Genomic DNA, 19868 nt, shown 5'->3' with positions numbered 1-19868 from the left:
ATATTTCATCCTACGCATTTAGACTATTCAGGCTCTTTGTCATGAAAGCTCTCAATTTTCCCTTTTTCATGCCCCTCTCAGACTTTCTTGCGATTAACAAATCATTGCTAATTGATATAACAACGCCAGCATTCACCGAACATAACTCAAGATTGCAATTCTACCACTACCAAATTCCACCTTTCCAATTTAATCCCAGCTTCCTTTCTGATTTGGGAATATATTTTCCCGGGAAGAAGTTAGGTCAGGGAAGGAGATTATATTCACAACTATTCTAAGTAGAAGTTGGCATTTTCCAAGAGTGGGAGGAGGCATTTAGAACTCTGATTTTGCATTTAAGCTCCTACTCTCCAAACAGCACACAACTGTATACAGTCAGAAGCCTTACAGTTTTACTCTAGAGTTAAGCAATATTTTCTAGTTCACCCCATAACCCCAGGGGGATTAATCCTTTTCTAAGCCATAATGGTTATTCGCTCACTTACTGCTTATTTCTAGTGCGAGCATAATCCTCTTTCAAGCACTCAGCTTCCCACTTTGACTGCTTAGCTCAGCCAGCCCAGGCAGAGATCTTCAGCTCTCCTCCCTCCTCCCAGCCAGGAATCCCTGTCTTCTATCTATGCACTTTTTCAAGCACAAAAGCAACTCCAAAGCTTCTGCGTGGTCTTTCACATTAGCCAAAGGGCTGAACTAGAAGGAGAAAGCAAGCTAACCTCTCTACTGTCCATGCGTGAGGAGGCAGGGCTTCTGTGGGAGGAGAAGCCAGAGGGTAGTCACTTCCTGTGCCCCTCCCACCTCCCTTGGCAGACACTGGAGCTGAGGATTTCAACTGAGGCAGGCAGTAAGGTCAGGCCCTCTCCACCACAACCTTAGCATGCTGCCTGCTGATAGTAGATTCTGAGCAGCTGAGAAAGGAGCCTCAGTGCTGTGGAGCTAAAATGATGAGGACTTTGAGGTCGAAGAAGTGAGGAAAGAGAGAAAGAAAATAGTCATTTGCTGAGAATGCCTCGCTCCTTTTAACTCCTTTGACCTTGGCTAAGTGTCCAATGCCAAACCCCAAATGCAGCCTCTCCCATCTTCCCCACACCATTCTAAATCTTTTCTGAGTAGCTGCAAGGAGAACTGCCCAGTTATTTGTTAGTGCCGATAACTTCTTTAATACCTTTGAATCAGAGCTATAGTTTTCTTAAGAATTTGACACTAACTGTAAACTTCCCTTTCTGTAGACATTCCGTCCTCTCTCCTTAACCTTATCTACCTCCTGCATCCCACACTTTCATTCTCTCCTCTACAAAAGTAGAACATAAAGGTGGGATCACTCGCTTGAATTAGATAAACCATAAAACTTGGAAACTGTATAGGGAAACAATACATGCCCACAGATGTAGTATGCATTGTATAAGAAAATTTTGCAAGTAACAACAAAACAAAAATAACAACAACATCAACAACAAAAACCAAAGCAAAACAACAAAATGTGATGAGATAGGGACCTGAAAAATGAAACTCTCTATGTTCATTTTAGAATAGGAGTTTATTAAAAAGTAAGAGTTTTAACTGAAAGACATGGGCCGAATTAAAAGGATTCTTCATATTTATTAGGGATGGAATACATGAAGGAAACTTTGAAAAGGAAAAGAAACACATTAATTAGTTAGTTGTACAAATGTGCCTCAACTGTAATTTTTGCCTGACTTTGGAATAATAATGTAAGTAAATGTAAAGGTTAAAGATTACATATAAAAATGCAAACTGGTGCAGCTGCTCCGGAACCACGCTCCAATCTGGCAATTGCACTATTGTGCTACTAGGTATCTACTCAAAGGACACAAAAATATTGATTTGAAAGGATACATGCACGCCAATGCTTATAGAAGCATTATTAACAATAGCCAAATTATGGAAAGGGCCCAAATGCCCATCAACTGATGAGTGGATAAAGAAGATGTGGCATATATATATAATGAAAAACTACTCAGCCATCAAAAAGAATGAAATCTTGCCATTTGCAATGATGTGGATGGAGCTAGAGAGTGTTCTGCTAAATGAAATAAGTCAAAGAAAGACAAATATTGTATGATTTCACTCATATGTGGAATTAAAAAAAACAAAACAAATGAGCATAGGGGGGAAAAAAGAGAGAGAGGCAAACCAAAAAACAGACTCGTAACTATAGAGAACAAACTGATGGTTACTAGAGGGGAGGTGGGTGAGGAGATGGGTTAAATAGCTGAGGGGGATGAAGGAATGCACTTGTGATGAGCACTGGGTGACGTATGGAAGTGCTGAATCACTAAATTGTATACCTGAAACTAATATTACACTGTATGTTAACTAATTGGAATTTAAATAAAAATGAAAAGTTACATATAAATATTTTAAAAATATTTTTACTAGTATTTATTTAATGACAAATAGTAGACCCGAATTTAGTAAAGCAAATGTTACAAAAAATATATATACTATAGACAAAAGAGACAAAGACCTCCCTACTCTCTTTTTTTATGGTTGTCAGTATTCAATTCATATCTTCCTATTATCACCATCTTCTATCCTTTCTTCTCCACCACGTTATTCTCACAGCTAGCAAAATTGTTGTTTTCCTTGTTCTAAAAGATGACTTCCTCACATCTCCTTTCCCCTAAAGACATTCATTTAATCTCTCTTACCTCTCCCCTGTCAAACTTGAAAGAGTGGTCTGTGCTCATGAGCAACAAACAGCTCCTTCCTTTCTCTTACTTTTAAGCCAATTACAATCAGGTTGCAATTATAGTAATTGCATTCACAACCACCGATGGACTTCTAATTACCAAATACTCTAGCAGGCCATTTCTAGAGCTAATAGTATGAATTAGCCTCCAGTGCAATTTCTGATTGCAGATGTCAAAATAAATGTAAATATTACTTCTTTCAATCGTCAAATTTGTGGTGTTAAAAAATGTCTCTGCTATTATTTACACTATTACAACTATTAAATGGTGTTGTCACCAACCAAATAGGGTCACCATGAGAGGGAGGAGGATTGGGGGAAAAATGATGTGCTGAAAAGATATGTGCTGAGCTTGTGATGTCTTTGGAAAGTTCATCCCAGTGGAAAGGTCCAGTCGGTCAGCCACTTGGATACAGAGGTCTATATCTGAGAAGAGAGATAAGGGCAGGGGATATGGATTGCTGGGGACAACTAAAATGGCAGGAGTGGATGAGCTCAGTAAGAAAGAAAGCAGAAGACTAAGGCCAGAGTCCTGGGGGAACTGTTATGTTTAAAGAAAGGGAAAAAGAAAAGAACCCAGTAAGGAGACTGAACAGGAGTGGTCCTAGGTGTAGGAGGAGACCCAGGAGGACACGGTCAAAGAAAAAGCATTAAGCAGCATCAAATGCTGATGAACGGTTAAGTAAGGATGTATACTGCACACTCTCATTGTATTGGACATTCTAGAAGTCATCAAGGACCTTAGGAAGAGAAGAATTCCTGGAACCAAGATTAGAGTAAATTAGTGACTACATCGGTAGTAAGAGAGTACAGACACTGAGAAAGGAACTTATTTTCCTGTAGAGAAGCTTGAATAAAAAGAGAAAGGGAAGAATTTATTAAGATGGTAGGTCTCGTGGTAAGTACTCTACCATGGTTTTTAAAAAGGGTGGGAGGGGGGCCCCTGGGTGGCTCAGGCAGTTGAGCGTCCCACTTTGGCTCAGGTCATGATCTCACGGTTTGTGGGTTTGGCCCCAAGTCCTGTGCTGACAGTTTAGAGCCTAAAGGCTGCTTCAGATCCTGTCTCCCTCCCTCTGTCCCTCCTCAACTCATGCTCATGCTCTCCCTATCTCTCTCTAAAAAATAAATAAACAATAAAAAATTAGAAAAAAGGTGGGAGGGAAGATGGAGTAGAAAGACAAATACAGAGGGAAAGAATACTGGAAAAAGTATAGTTTCCCCCTCCCTTGTGTAAAGGTATTGAGTACGTTTATAGTTCCAGAAGGAACTAGTGAAGAAAGTAAAGCTGTAGATAGATACCAGAGGATGAGGGGCTGGAATTCATGAGGAAAGAAAGTAAGAACAAAGACCTTTTGGAGGAAAACTGCTGTTTTTCTTTGAAAATGTAGAGTTATTTGATATATTTATAGAAGAAAAATCTGTAAGGTTACATACAAAATATTAAAAGTCCTTTTCTCTGGGAAATGGAATTATCCATGATCTATGTGTTCTTTTTATACTTGCGAGTACTTTTTGAAAGATGACTGAATTTCTTTCATAATAAAAAAGTAAACAAAGTGTGATTGCTTGAGAGATCCATAAAATTGCCATAGAAAAGATTCATTTAAAGTCTACTTTCCAAAAAAACAACTGGGTCAGGGCTTTACCCTTCCTTTATTATGTTTCTGGAGAAATAAAAGCTTATTTTGTAAAAAAAATGTAGAGATTCATGCTACAGTTATTGCTTATGTCCCTTGTGCCGAATGTGGTAGTATGGTGAAGTGAATGTTTTGCTTATTGCATTTAATATGACTCTTTCCTCTTGACTCTCCTTTATAATATTAAGTGTCTCAATTCTTTGACATCATTTGGGTCCCATGTCCCTTCTTTTTTAAAGATTCACAGTGTCAGCACAGCCACAAACACCACTGCTATGAAGCCAAAGAAACAATGAAAAGAGAAAACAGGAACTGAGGGAGAAGGAAGTGTTTCTTCCCAAAGGCTTGGAACAAGACTGGAATAAACCTGGGCAGACTTTTGAAATAGAAAGTGACCACATTACTAATTAGAAGGATAATTTTTAGATCTTTTATTTTTCTTATATAGATGGAGGAAATCAACTGTCTAAAGAAATACATCATCATCAAGAGAATCATTTGCAGAGGGGCTTGTAAAGTCTGACATTTTTCAAGAACTCTTGGTAAAAATATATGGTAAAACAGTATTCTGGTATGGTGAAACATATATATATGGCAAAACAAAATAGCCAGAGGGAACAGTTTTTCAGGTTTGGGCCAACATAACCTATGACAATAAGACTCAGTTCTAAAGGTATATTTCTGGCTGAAACAAGAACCATAAGGACAACAACCACGATTTAAACCATGTTTGAAGAAAAAGGCATATGTCCAGATATTTAGTAATATTTTAAAATCTTAGTTCAAATCTAATTTGGAAAAGAGGCGTTCTGGTCATTTAACGGTTAGATAATAAAACAGCAGGAATACACAATACGATTTTCACGACAGCCCCGAAGTCCCTCCTTACCGGCTTTCACATCTTTAGCGTGGCTTGTGGCCTTTGGAAAATAACCCGAAGAGCTTATAAAGCTCTTTCTAGTCTCCAAGTTTTCCAAAGATGAAAATTCAGCATTAATAATCAATGAGGCAACTCAATCTTGTATCATTATGCAATGGCATTTTCTTACGTACACAAGTCTGTATTAGGTATATACCTTCTTATACTCCTTTGCAATATTTTATTGTGAAAAGTCCACAATATACATCAAATTTAAGAGAATTTTAAAGCAAGTGCCTGCATACTTCCTACCTAGATTCTACCACTATCATTTTATTATACTTGCCTTTTTGCATATCTATTCATCTATCTGCTGTGATGCATTTTGAAAGCATAGTACATAGTATCACATTTCTACACCTTCTTTCCAAGGCTTATCTTATTTAATTTACTTTAAAAACCCAGGCAAGCAAAACCATTTGTTCAGTAAGCTTCTAAAATAAGAACACTAAAAGTTCAGAACTTGTTCCCCTACAGCAAATTGTTGCTTTCATTTGAAAAGCAAATCAGTGAAGAACATTTCTAGCATTAAGTGCTAGTTATAGGTCCTATCACCAGGATTAGGAAAGAGGATTTCTGATCAAAGGGCTGGGGTATTTTTGTTTTTGTTTTTAGAGTTCTGTCAAAAGCAAGTGATCAAACAACTCAGTTTTTTGAAGGGACAAACCCCGGATGTGATAGGCAGTTCCAGTTGATATTCATCATCACGCCCTCAATTTCATATCCTTTGATCATCAGTGTTTCCTGCAAACAGGTTCACTTTACTTTGGGCTAAATAACAAGCATTCACCTTTGGAACTGGCAACAAAAGTAGCAAGCTTCAACAGGGCTAGGAGGGCTAATGCCTTCTCAGAAATGTGACATATGCCCTGAGAGACTGTAGTGCTTGGGTGGTTGTGAGACTAAGTAGGCAGACAACAAAAATTAAACTGGAAATTTCAGTTATGTCAGATTCAGCAACGTTCCACAGTACTGTGAGGACAATAAGTAAACTCTTCTTAACCCTTCCTCAGTCCCCAAACCAAACAAAACCACATTCAAAGAGAAAACAAACAAAACATGATGTCCTCCTTCACGGGAAAATTCGGAGTCCAATTCTTTCATCTGGAAGGTTCTTGTCTCTACAAAAGTAATTTTTCTCATTTTCTCTAGACTTGGCTTTTAAAACTGTTAGTGCAGTGGTATGTAGCATGCAATGACTGATATATAAAAAATTGTTTTCTGTCCGTTGAAGACAATGACCGAAAAGTGATATATTTTAATCTACTAGATGTTTTGGTATTATGTAGTCTTGGTGCTATTTCTAAAGCAAGGTGAAGCTAACAAGTACTTCCATCTGACTGTTTCATTTATCATCACTCAAATAGCAGGACCAGAGTGGTGTCAGTGTAAGATAGGTAAGGAACCGGAGAGAACTGTCATTATTTCGGATCTGCAAATGGCAAATGAACACTACTATCACTTTAAAACATTTACCTCCCCACCTGCTATAAAAAAAAACGAATAAAAGGGAAAACTATGTATTCTATTCTTTGCTGCTTGAGGAAAAAAAAAAAGAAATAATCTATTTAAAACTAAACGATTACTTGATATTCTTCTGATCCTTGTTGACACAGTTTCCTATTCTTATATGCATTGGCCCTAGTGGATGGGCTACAACCACGTGACCCAGTCTCCAACACAGCTGTGTTTCTCCAGTGGTCCCTTTTCTCTATCACTGGTGGTCAGTGCACCTGGCATACACCTGCACTGACGGCCTTCATAACAATTGATCTGAGCATGATGACTTTATGCCCTCGTGAAGGAGAACAGCAATCTTTTAATTTTAATAAAAATAAAGAAAAAAATCGAGTTGCTTCCATAAACATTCTGCCCCCAAACTATATGATGCCTCTATTGTCATACATTCTCTAAACTTGCACATTGTTTTGAAATGTTGACACATGTTCAAGAAAAATTTGTTTTATGAAATTTTGTTTTCAAGAAGAGCCAGCCCGAAGTCTGTGCTTTGGCCATAAAATCCATGCAAAAAGTTACCATTAAGGCATCTTTGTGACTGATTGATTTATAACTAACCTTTCTGTTATGGCTCAAATGAATTTTGAGGATTTCTTATCCATGTGGATCTACACACAGACATGACAGGCATGACAGCTTTGAATAAATCCCTCCTGTTCCTGAAAGCGACATTTCCCGGAGGCATAGCCATTACTCTCCCCTCTGGGCTCTCCCACTTGGCCTTAATAACCTTAGGAATCCTAAATCCACACCACAATTCTCATCATTTCTCCATCAATCTTCCTATGGCTTCTTTAATTCGTCCCTTTTCTCCAGTGGCTTATAAATTCACTGATGACAATGTTACAAATAAGACACGGCAGTCCCTAGAGGGTGGGCAGGTCTGGGGGTCCTATCCATCTTCTTCATGGATAGAAGCTTCGGAGTAATTACTTGTTGAGGAATCTCTTCTAAGGCATAGGGACAAGGAAGATCTGGGGCCACAGACAGCTCATTTATCTACCGGACATATGGTAATCAGTGAAAAGATTAAAACAGCAGAGTCTCGAGAACATAGGCAATTGCATACATTACTTATGACACACATCAACTAACACCTTGGTTGATATAAAAAGTGTTACTACTAATTAGGGGGAAAATACAGCAGCTCATACTTAAAGGAAAAGTTAAAATAATTTCATTTATATAAAGTATTGTGACCAAACACCTGAGCTCAAATATTTTATGAATCCTTGGCTCAAGTAAAAAGGAGTTTAATGCCTAGAAATTATGTATTTGAATCATGAAGGCAAGATTGCTGTAAGAAGATGCAAAGCAGATTATGTGGCAATGCTGGACACTCAAGTACTTGATGAGTTAGTTTAGGCAAAGTTGTATTAGTTTGAACAATGTTTGCTTCATGTTGATGCATGATCATCCCTTTGGCACTAGGAAAGCTAGCTAGATTCATTCAATACAGTTATGTGTTCTTTTCACAAGAAAAGTAATAGGTAGTGGATTACTTCTGACATTTTACCAAATTTGATATTATATTTTTTCCATTACTGGAAAAAACAAGCACAAATGCATTTGAATACACAGGGTGTCTTGGCACTTTGGTGATTCTTACAGGAAATTTTCTATGACTTTATCAGCTAATAAGAAAGAAATGGTCTTCAAAAAACGACAAAACCACTCTTGTTTGGTGATCAGATAAGGGAAATAAGAAGCTTCCTAAATACGGCAATTTTAATTTTCCAAGGCGTGAGTACAAAGTATGTTCATTTTATTCATGTATTTTATACTTTGCACAACACTGTGATCCACATGATGAGGAGAGGCCGTCCTAGTGGAACAGAGGGCTGGTCTGGGTTCCGGGCCTGGGAGCAGGCGCGAAGAAGAGTGATGAGGAGGCAAGTGCAGAAGAGTTAAGACTAAAGGTAGCAGCTGGCAGGGCCTTCCACCACCTGTGAGGTGGCTGGCGTGGCTGGGGCAGACTGGAGGTTTGGGGGAGGGATACCAGACGAGGTTGGCAGGACGGTGGAGTCTTAAAAATCACGCCTGGATGTTAAGGTAATGTGCAGCTGTCGCAGGGTTTTAAGCAGAAGAGTGACATTTATCAAATCTGTGCTTTAGGAAGCCCACCCTGCCGAAAGGGTGGGAAATGGACTGGAGAAATGAAGACCGGAGGCAAGGAGAGAAAATGGGGGCTACTGAAGGGGTTGGTGTGTGATAGTCATTGATCCTGTTTAAACATAATTTGAGAGAGCTGACCACATATCACCTTTATTAAGACATACTTAATTCATCACACTCTGTATCATGAGATCACTCTTTCCATACTGGTCATTAAAAGTAGCAAAAGCATCCACATTTTCTGTAGTCAGGAATTAAATGAGCAGTGAATGGGCCTACAAGTGATACACTCTAGGCATTCATTTAACTTGGTGATAGGTAAAATTCGTTTGGAAAAAATCCAACTGAAAAAGATTTTTGGGAGATATAAAGATAGATGGATAGCTAAACAGAAATGTAATATACTTTGACTAAGATAGGAAAACATCTTGCACTTAGAAAAGGATACATATTTTTGTACTCTAAAGGTCCTAAAGCAATATCTAAACTTTTCTTGTTTCTTGTTACTGGACAAAAACAAAGAGAGTCTGTTTAAGAAAATACAATGTGAAATTGTTCAGTGCTGTAGAACATCTAAAAGGATTTATTGTGATTTTTGACATCTTTATGCAAACATAAAAATTCTACCGCTTAGGGATTAATAAAATGTTGCAAAGATGTATACTTACTCAAATGTATTTGGGAAATCAGACCTAATGATCTTTTAAAAGAATGGAGATGGCATATTTAAATATTTTTTAATGCTTTTATTTACTTTTGAGGGGCAGAGGGGCAGAAAGAGAGAGAGGAAGACAGACTCCAAAGCAGGCTCTCCAGGCTCTCAGCTGTCAGCACAGAGGATGGTGCAGGGCTTGAACTCACAAGCCGCAAGATTATTACCCAAACCAAGGTCGGATGCTCAACTGATTGAGCCACCCAGGTGCCCCTGGAGATGGCATATTTAGAGCTTGGTTAAAATAACCAAGCAGTTGCTCCCATTGCATTTCACTTGTTTTTAACTTGTCAGAGTATAAAACTCTAATGGGGGAAAGCTGGAGTAAGGTAAAGTAGAACAAGGCAGAGTCAACCATAATATTTATCTTCTTGCTCAATGTTTGAAGTTTCTTGCTACGTAATGAGACATTCTTTTGTTTTGATATTCAAAAGTAGTTACATGTTACATGAAAAATATTGAAGGACATTCAGCTATGTAAGCAAACCTCAGGGGTACAGAACGAACTTCTTTCTAGAAGTCGACAGCATCCCAGTAGAGATGACTACCAAAAGTCTTCTTCCAATTTTAATCTTTGCATTTTTTCTTTTTTTCCTTTTCAGGAATAAAATCTCAAATCTTAGTCACTTCTATGATGGAAGTCATCACAAAATTCGAAGAGACAAGGAGAATGACTTCTTGAACAACACAGAAGAGAGAAGTTTCAGTGATGAAGAGCATGAGCTTGATTGAGAGCACTTGTAAGGGTTCCTTGAAGACTCTCCTTGAAATCTCAGATTAATGTCCCAGAGTGAATAATATATCGATAATATATTACTGAGAGACAGAAGAAGGACTGATGTTCAATTACTTTAATACATCTTTGGAGGTAGATACTGAATTTAATGAAGAGTCTTTTTACTCTTGTAAAACTGTCCTGGGTAGGTGTGTGGGGGTTTTAAAGAGAGAAGAAGCAAGGATTTACTAAGGAACAGCTAAATTGCGATGCACAATATGGTGCTTAGTAAATATTTAATGAAATACTTTTACTTTGTGACACAAAATTTTAAAAAAGATTAATTATTTGCATAACTTCTAACCCCTTTTAATCCCTCTAGTGGATGCCATTCCAAAAAAAGTTTATATATATATATATATATATATATATATATATATACACATACACATATGAATGTATGTATAAATATATGTTCATAAATACATATATATGTCTTTTTTGTGACATAAATGTGATTGTAGTACAAAGACTAAACTCCTTTTACTTAATTGTAAATATCTTTTCATGTTAACACACATTTATATATACCTTACACATCCAAATCTACCTTACATTAACAGTTTTTGTTAAGAAAGTTTAAGAAATCCTGGAAACCATTAGCATGAAGAATGCCTTTAACATATAAGAGAAAATAACACATAAGTATTGTCCATATAATCATGGTGGTGTCCACGATTCTTTCAGGTGGTCTGTGAAGTTAAAGCTATTTTCACAAAAGTACTAAAGCAATGTTTACCTTTTTGCTGTGTTGACATTTGTACTGATAGTGCAAACGGTAACGTAAAGGTAACGGTAAAACCGTTAGCACCTTAGCATAAATCAAGGTGGTGGCACCAAACTATACTAGTTGGGAACAGGACAGGCCATTTAAAAGTAAATGTAAACTATTGTTACTTAAAAATGATGGACGAACTATGTTTACATAAACTTAGGAATCTGGCACTTTTTTCTTGCGAATAAATAAAGGAGATTTTCAATGCAAGGAAAACAACAATGTTTGTTGCCAAATTTCAAGCTTTCAATGAAAGCTAGAATTTTGAAAAACATCTACCACTACCAATCTAATAGTTTCTCAGTGGTTAAAGACATTTCTGATGAGATCAGAGATACTAATGAAGAATTTTTTGATGTTGTATAATGAAGTATGGCAACAGTTGAATATATGGATAACTCAGTGAGCCAATATTTTTCAAATGACCAATGCATCGTAGGTTATCAAAACTACGCATGAGTTAAAGATCTATTCAGAACATGAGGAAAACCAATGGATATTAATGTAAAAAATGCACAAATTTCATTGATATCATTTTAGATTCTGCAGTGCTACTAAACTTTAAGAAATATGACCTGTTTAGTTTTGGTGCAGAATCAAAGAATATCCTTAAGTATTTGATAAAGCTGTGAAAATACTACTTTCTTTCCCAACTGTATATTTCTGTGAAGACAGACTTTTCTTCTTATATTTCAACCAAAAAGAAAAAATTGCAACAGATTAGATATAGAAACAGGTATGAAAAATCAGTTTTCTTCTAGTAAGCTCTTCTATTAGAGAGATTTGCAAAAATGTAAAATAACGCCACACTTCTCACTAAAATTTCTACTTGTTTTGAAAATAGAGTTTTTACAAAAATGTTAGTTCATTAATTTTTATATTAATTAATTCATAGTTAAATTTTTTTAAAGTTTTATTCTCTAATACAGTAAATGCCAATAGACATAATCCACACAAACAAAAGCTCTTTGGGGTCTTTAATATTTTTAAGAATATAGAGCGGCTCTCAGACAAAAGTTTGAAAACCACTTATAATTAGAAGGACTATAAACTTGTTCTGAGGTGGTAGAACACTTTGCCCTTGGAAAATTAGTTTTTATTTTCCTTCTCTCAATGATAAAGCCAACTTATTTCTTTTGGATTCTGGTGGGAAATTCCAAAATAGACCATGTCAAAAAATTACCCAGTTTGTCTTATGATAAATTTCATTGTGTTAGTTAGTACATATTTGAATTATATTTAATGACTATAGTTTTAGAGTTTACAAATAATTATACATGGCTTATATCCTTTACTTTTCTTTGGCCATTCCATGAAGGTAGTAGGTTTTATTCTCCTTTTTAAAGCTTAGGAAATGGATAATGAGAGACAAAAAGTGCTTCGTTTATCTAGAAAGTACTAGAACACAGAATCAAATTCAGGTCTGTTGACCTTATGTTCCTGTGCTCTTTTTGTATCTTTGAATGGAAAAAATATCTTTTGGTTATTATCAGCATAGACTATATACTTCAGCTCTTGTACAACAGAAAGAGGGGCTGAGTATTTTGAATTTGGTCAGAGATCTTGACTTCTTCCAGACGAGGCATACAGAGTAGTGCTTTATATATATTAGGTCCTGTTATTATTATTTTTCCTACTTAGCATAACAATGTAATCCTGCATAAGGCCAGAGTAGCTTGGTTGTCACCCAACTCTTAGGTCAAATATTAAAGGGCTCAGTCAATAAGACAGAAATAGATGAATGACATATGAAAAAGCTCCAGAACAACTGCAGACCTGAATAACAATAGAACAGTTTCCAGAGGTCATTCTATATACGCTGTTGACCTACACCTCAACTCAGCGTTCAAATTTAGAGGTGAGCAGATAGGACAATATATCCCTTTTCTGCTTACTAGGCCTGGCCCAAATCAGTATTCAGTGGCTGCTGGACATCATTCCTTTCATGGCTTCCTTCCTACCACCATCTCAGGCTGTTGGAGCCAACATAATGAGCCTTGAGAATCCAAGCAACATTTTCCAACCTTAGCTTTAAACACCATTTTCTCGGTTTTCCTAGTTTTGGTCCTATTAGTTTCACACTTGGATCCTTTCTCCACTCACTCCCTTCAGAAAGATGCACTATTTGGATGAACCACCTAGGTCTTTTTAGAGTCTCTTTGGGGACTTTCTGCTTCCACCTCAGTGTTACTTTGCTTGCAAGCAAGGCAACCAACTTCTGACCCAGGCGTCTGAGCCCTACTTGGAGATGCAGGAGGATTCAGCACTAACGGGCTAAAAAGAAGTCTCACACTATGAAAGCATGAGTCAGACTTCCTGGCGGCTCCTGCAGAGCCTTTCAACTACCTGATGTTCAGGGGCAGTGCTGGTAAGATTTGGCTGGGTACACAAGATGAGACAGATTCTGGAAGTCAAGGTAGGTAAGAGTTTCTAGAAAGAGTAGTTCATTAGCAGAGAAATATTAAAAAAAATTTTAGTTTATTTATTTATTTTGAGAGAGAGAGAGAAAGAGAGAGGTAGAGAGAATCCCAAGCAGGCTCTGCACTGTCAGCCATGGAGCTCAATCCCACGAATCATGAGCTCATGCATGACTTGAACTGAAATCAAGAGTTGGATGCTCAACCAACGGAGCCACCCAGGTAACTCCATTAGCATAGAAATATTAATGTATTATCTATATATTGATCTCAACATAGCACATGTACATATTGATACCAAGTAAGAATAATGATCATAACAGTTAGTACACATAGAACAATCTCATAATTTTTCTTATATAAATACAACTTTATGCATCAATAATAACATGATAATGACTCATTAAGAGGTTCAGCTTGTTATAATAAATTTACCTCGGGAAGGATGGTTTGGTATTCATCAGAATGAAGACTTTACATATGTTATCTCATTTAATTCTCATAATACTATGAGAATTTGTTTATATTTTTCTCAGTTTTCAAATGAGGAAATGGAAAGTCCTAAAGGTTTAGGATTTTTTTCAGGCTCATGGCCAAAGTAATACAACCTATAAATATCAGAACACAGTTAGAACATGAGATTTTTCTGACCAATCCAAAAGTTTGTATTCTTGTCAGCACATCTCCCTGCCTCAAGCATATTTCCATTTGATTGACAGCTTGGATGACTTATGCAAAAGTTCATGCTTGACTAAGTAGAAGAAGAAAAATTTAAGGAAAGTCAACAACCTCTTTGTGTTTTTTTTTTTAGACAAACTTCCAACTCAAAGACATACAGTGAAGAGGTAAAAGGTTAGCCTCTGAGGTTAGATTGCTTGGTTCAAAGCCAGCTCTACCATATAGCTTTGGGCAAATTAGGTAACTTTTCTTTGCCCACGTGTTCTCATCTGAGAATAATAACAGAACCTATCTTCTTGAGTTGTTGAGGGAAAGAATTAATTAATACATACAAAGTGCTGAGAACAGTGCTTGACACATTTAATACACTCAATAAATATTGGCTATTATTAGCTGGTATCTTTCTCTCCCTCCTTCTCTTCCTTCCTCCTCTTTTCTTTCCTCTCTCTCCTCCACCTCTCCTCTCTTTCTCTTGCCCTCTTCCTCTCTCCATCCCTCCTTTTCTTCCACCCCTCTTCTAACAGCTTGAGTGGACAGTGTATAAGCATTACGCAATCTTTCTAGTGGTGGTAAGACTCACCAAAGATGTCTCAGAGACTCAATCTTCAAGTTAAAAATTTTTTTTTAACTGGGATTTAAAAATAGAACCTGGTGAGAAGCAATTCTTGCTGCGTCAACTTTTAGAAGGCTGTACGGAGAAAGCCCAGCAGAGTTTTATTTTAAGAAGACCCTGAATATGGCTTAGCTGCAGTTCATGGATACATCAAAACATCCCCTTGATGGTGTGCTTTCCTGTGAACCTAAAACCAAGCAACATGAAGAGTTCTGGCCTGACTAGCATCTCCCTTACAAAAAGCCCCGACTAAACTGAACTGAGGTGCTGCTGTCAAGTAACTGGAGCAGAACCCCAGCAGCGAGCCTTGGTTGCTAACCCTTTTCAAGTTCATCTCTTTGTTAAATCTACTTTTAACACAAACTGGATTTTTATAGTATGTTTCAGGGATGGTGCAAAATATTAAGAATACAGAGAAAGAATGACTATAGATGATGGATTTGGAAAGTAGGCAGTAAAGGATTTTGGTCTTGTCAACGTCTGGGGCCTAGCCTTGCTTTTTATCATTTTTTTTTCCCTAAAGGGCCAGTTGTCTCAACTCTTCTCAGCTGTTTTTCCATCTTCAAAGTTGGGGTTTGTACCAGATGATCTTTGATGCTGTTAATTCTATTATTTCTTTTTAAACTACTGGCAAGTCCCTTAATTAGTAACAGTGATTAAAACACAGGACAATTGATAATTAAAGGAAGAGGATAAGCCTAATAAAATATAACATTAATTCAAATACTGAGGGGGATTTAGTTCCTTCTACAAGTTGCTCCATACAGTTCCTTCATTTTCTGTCAAAATCAGTATTTCCTAACCAACTAGAAGGGCTGCAACAAGTTTAAGTTTCCATTCTAATGCAACAAATAAGAGTAATTGAAACTGGATGTGAAAATATGTTTCTCAAGAAGGAATATGTTGGTGCTCAATTCTCTTTATGTGTATGTGTAAACACCTGCTTAGAAAAACCAATCAGGCCAGTAAGGTACAGAATTCACTAAAGGGAATGAAAATTGGAGACATAAATGTATTTAGAAGCCAAATCACAGGTAACAAGCCTGAATGAAATTGCGATGGTCTGGCAGGTTGGTGTTTATATATGAATAAACTTGGATGCATATTCTTTGTTCTATTTTGAAGATTCTTTACTGAAAAATCAGTAAAATACCATTATAAAGATAAAACTTTGAAAGACAGACATATTATGCCATGAAGAATGGAGGATGGACTTGGAATACTTTTTCTGGCATTGGTCTTGGAACTGAATGAATTCACTGACTTTTTTTTTTTTATTTGTCCAGGTCTCCAACAAAACCAGCAACTCAGTGGTAGGAATACATTTTAGGCCATGTAAGAGAACTAAATTGCCTGACTCTACTATATGTAGCCAGGGACCATCACTCATACTTGCCTTGTCTGTCCAATCAGCACTGACTGTAGTTTCTGATACAGAGCAGACACTCAATAAAATTAAAAATTGATTACTTGATTGATAAGGATCGGCATCCCTCCCCACCCCCCAGCTTAAGTAGTACTGTTGTATTGATGAAACCAACGGAACTCATTTAAACCAACCTGCCCTTCCAGGTTTTTGTTCTCTTCGCCACCACTGGACTAAAACTTAAACTTTAAAAAAATGCATTCAAATTTTTAAAATCAGGTTGAACAGTTATACTAATTCATGTGCTAATATTAATATTAAAGATGAAGCAGTTGAATCAAACAGAAAGGTTAAATTATTCAAAATAAAAATTAATAAAAAGTAAACAATGTATGCCCTTAAGCATATTCCATAATGTTTTCCTCTGGTCTCATACATTCAGTGAAGAGATATACATGCACCCTTTCTGCCCTCACCTCTCAATTTCTTCCTTTATTTATCATGTTCCTAATATGTTCCAGTCACTGTACAACACTCAGGAGACACAGAAATGAGTTAGGCCAGTACCCTATGCTCCATAATCTCACTATCTAGACAAAACTATTTCCAAAACTTTCCCATTCCACTGTATTGTCAGGAGATATTCAGTAGTCTTTGCAGAATCATTTCTGGTGGTTATAATCTTTTAAAATGCAACCAAATCAATTTCAAGATTTGAATTAAGCACATGTATTGTACTTGGCATTATAGCAATGCAAAGTTTAAAGTACACTTTAAATTTCTGTAATAATTAGACCTATATACCACATTCAATATAAAATATTATGAATATTTTATATTTGAATAGCACATTATGTTCACAAAATTCTTTTATCCATACGTGTAATACTTATTGTACACTTCCAGTCATTTTGTTCTCATGATAACCCTAGGCAATAATAATAATAACCAATATTCATGACAGGCCAGGCTACTCTGTTTTACATATATTTATTCATCTAGTTCTTACTATAACCACCAATCCCAGAGATTCTGATACAATGGGTCTAGAATGGGTTTGGACATCAGTATTTCTTTAAAAAGATAATTACTTAAATGAACTTCTCAGGTGATTCCAATGTGCAGCTAAAGGTTGAAAACTGCAATGAGTAAAGCCAGTGTCCCTAACTAAGCAGTGCTTTACAAGCAGAATAATTGCATTTGTGACTAATGTAAGAAATGATTAAATTTAGGGTGATCTAGATCAGTCTGTAGACCCCATGAAATCTAAGAGCCTATCGTATTAAGTAATTGTCCAAATTATATAGGGCAGATTTATTAATGTCTGCAGCAGAGAGGGGAAGCGCTGGGGTAAATGGAGCTGATGGCCCGTTAGTCTGGGTCTATGGGCTCAGCTGCTCCATGTATGATAGCAGGCCAATAAAGTACAAACTGATACACTGAAACCCCTTTGGGCACAAATTTCTGAGTGTGGGGCTGTGCAGTTAAATATTCCCTTTATTTTTTGCACCATTGGGTGTCTCAAGTATAATTAGCATTATAGGCCTGGATGGAGTAAAACTAAATCAGATTGGCAGCTCAGAATATTGGGGTTTGGAAACTTAGGTAGAATGCCAAAGCACGATTGTGTGGCAGGAAAAAGTTCCAGAGAGCACACAAACAGAAAAACCAGTGGGACAAGTGAACAGGCAACAGCATGGATTCAGGATTCAGATAGGAGGCAGCCAAGATTTCCTGGAACTAAAGTGATTCTCATAGGTTTCCTATTTGAAGAACTGTGGCCAACTTTCAAAAACTTGCCTTTGCTAACTTTAAAACGTAGTGGTTTTACATTCAGGGCCAATGTTTTTTGTTTTGTTTTTAATTTATGATAGAGTGAGGGAGTTTACCTTAATTACATATCACTGTAGAGTATTTGGACAGACCACTGTATCCTAGACTAGCTTTGTCCACAGAGGGCTAAGCGATATTTTCATATTTCTTTGTCTTGAACTATGTGGACAACCACTTACTGCACATAAGAGCAGCTGAAATCTGGCTGCCCCAGTTTGATGTGGCTGCGATTATCTAGATGTGGCTTTCAATTTAAATATCAAATGGGAGCCGAGTGGGACCACAGCTGCCATTTATCCTCAAGCCATCATACTGTCCATAAATGAGGTGCCCTCAAATCACAAGAGTTTAAATATTCTGAACTTGAATTCCCGCTATTCCACATTCTAGCAAGATGGCATCTTGCTATGAATAATTACTCAAAGATCTTCATATAAACACAATTTTTATGTAGTCATCTTAGCACAAAACCCAGCATATTGGGTCTGGTATCATAAATGTATTCTTTAGCAAATCTTGGAAAGTGTAGATACTTAAAAGAATTACATAAACAATGACCACAATCTCCTAGGGGAGCATGATAACACCTTAAATGGGACTTTTTCTACTAATCATTTGCTACTTTGAACAGACCTTCTGTATATATAAAATTTTCAAGATTTTTTCATCATGGAAAAAATTCATGAGGAATAGTGACTTTTCTAGTAAACTGAATCATTCCATGATATTTGTTTTAAAAAGTAGTCATCCAAAAGAATGTCATAAAGAAATCAAACTTAGCTGTTTTTCACAGGTACATTTCAACTAAGATGATAAAAATGTGACTCATATATCAATATAGAGGTGCCCTGAAATTAAGAGTATGTTTTTGGATATTATAAAATCACATTTGGTTTTGCCACTTTCTGATCAACCCCTTACCACGTATTTCCCAACATTCACATGGAGGACAGTTATTATAGTATTAATTATGGCCTAGTTAAGCTAAAAATTAGATGTAGGTTCATTGGATGGGTAGTGCTTTGTTGATAAAAGTCAGGATATCTTGATTGTGCGTTTATGATCTAAATACATAAGGCAAAGCTAATGAGAAACAAAAATTGATTAATCTGGTCACTAACACTTGATATAAATATGTCAAGTATATCATTAATAGATATCTTTGTTGTCTTTTTCAAGTTTTAATTTAAATTCCAGTTATTTAACATACAGTTTAATATTAGTTTCAGGCAATACTTCAGTGATTCAACATGTACATGTGACACCTGGCGCTCGCCGCAATCAGCGCCCTCCTGAATCCCCAACACCCACAGTGTTGCCACCGTCAGCCAATACCATTCAACCTGGTGCTAGTTACTTGAAGCATCTGAACCTTGTTTTTCTTATATGTAAAAGGACCAGATCCAATGAGATTATTTCTAATGTTTTCTAGCTCCAGTCATCTTTGTGTCTACGCTTATAAAAAATGTTTCTTTGGTTATAGCATTTAGAAATCTCATAGTGATACTGTTAACATTTTCAATAGAGAAAAGATCCTGGCCCATATCTTACTTAAATATACTCCTTATATCTCAAAATAACATTAAACTCCCTTTTATTTCATTAGTTCCCATTTCTCATCATGTTCCCTATTATGATGATATCTAAACTGCTGATTATTAGTACCAATAATTTATTAAGTGCCTGCCTTGTCCCAGGAACTGTGCTCAGCACTTTACTTACATTATTTCATTTAATTTTAACAACCTCCTGGGACTTTCATTATTTCTCCTTTATTGATGAGAAAACAGAGGTAAAGGC

At 36.6% G+C, this 19868-nt stretch overlaps 1 protein-coding gene across 2 annotated transcripts in view; it reads right to left on the bottom strand.

Moving 5' to 3' along the window:
* Positions 1-19868, bottom strand: part of PEX5L (peroxisomal biogenesis factor 5 like) — a 225096-nt gene that overhangs the window by 170820 nt on the left and 34408 nt on the right. The gene's annotated exons all lie outside the window — the stretch shown is intronic.

Source organism: Suricata suricatta, chromosome 5 (assembly GCF_006229205.1).
Source record: "Suricata suricatta isolate VVHF042 chromosome 5, meerkat_22Aug2017_6uvM2_HiC, whole genome shotgun sequence".
NCBI lineage: Eukaryota > Metazoa > Chordata > Mammalia > Carnivora > Herpestidae > Suricata > Suricata suricatta.
The sequence above is the reverse complement of the archived record's forward strand: the minus strand, read 5'-3'. Positions and strand labels throughout refer to the sequence as shown.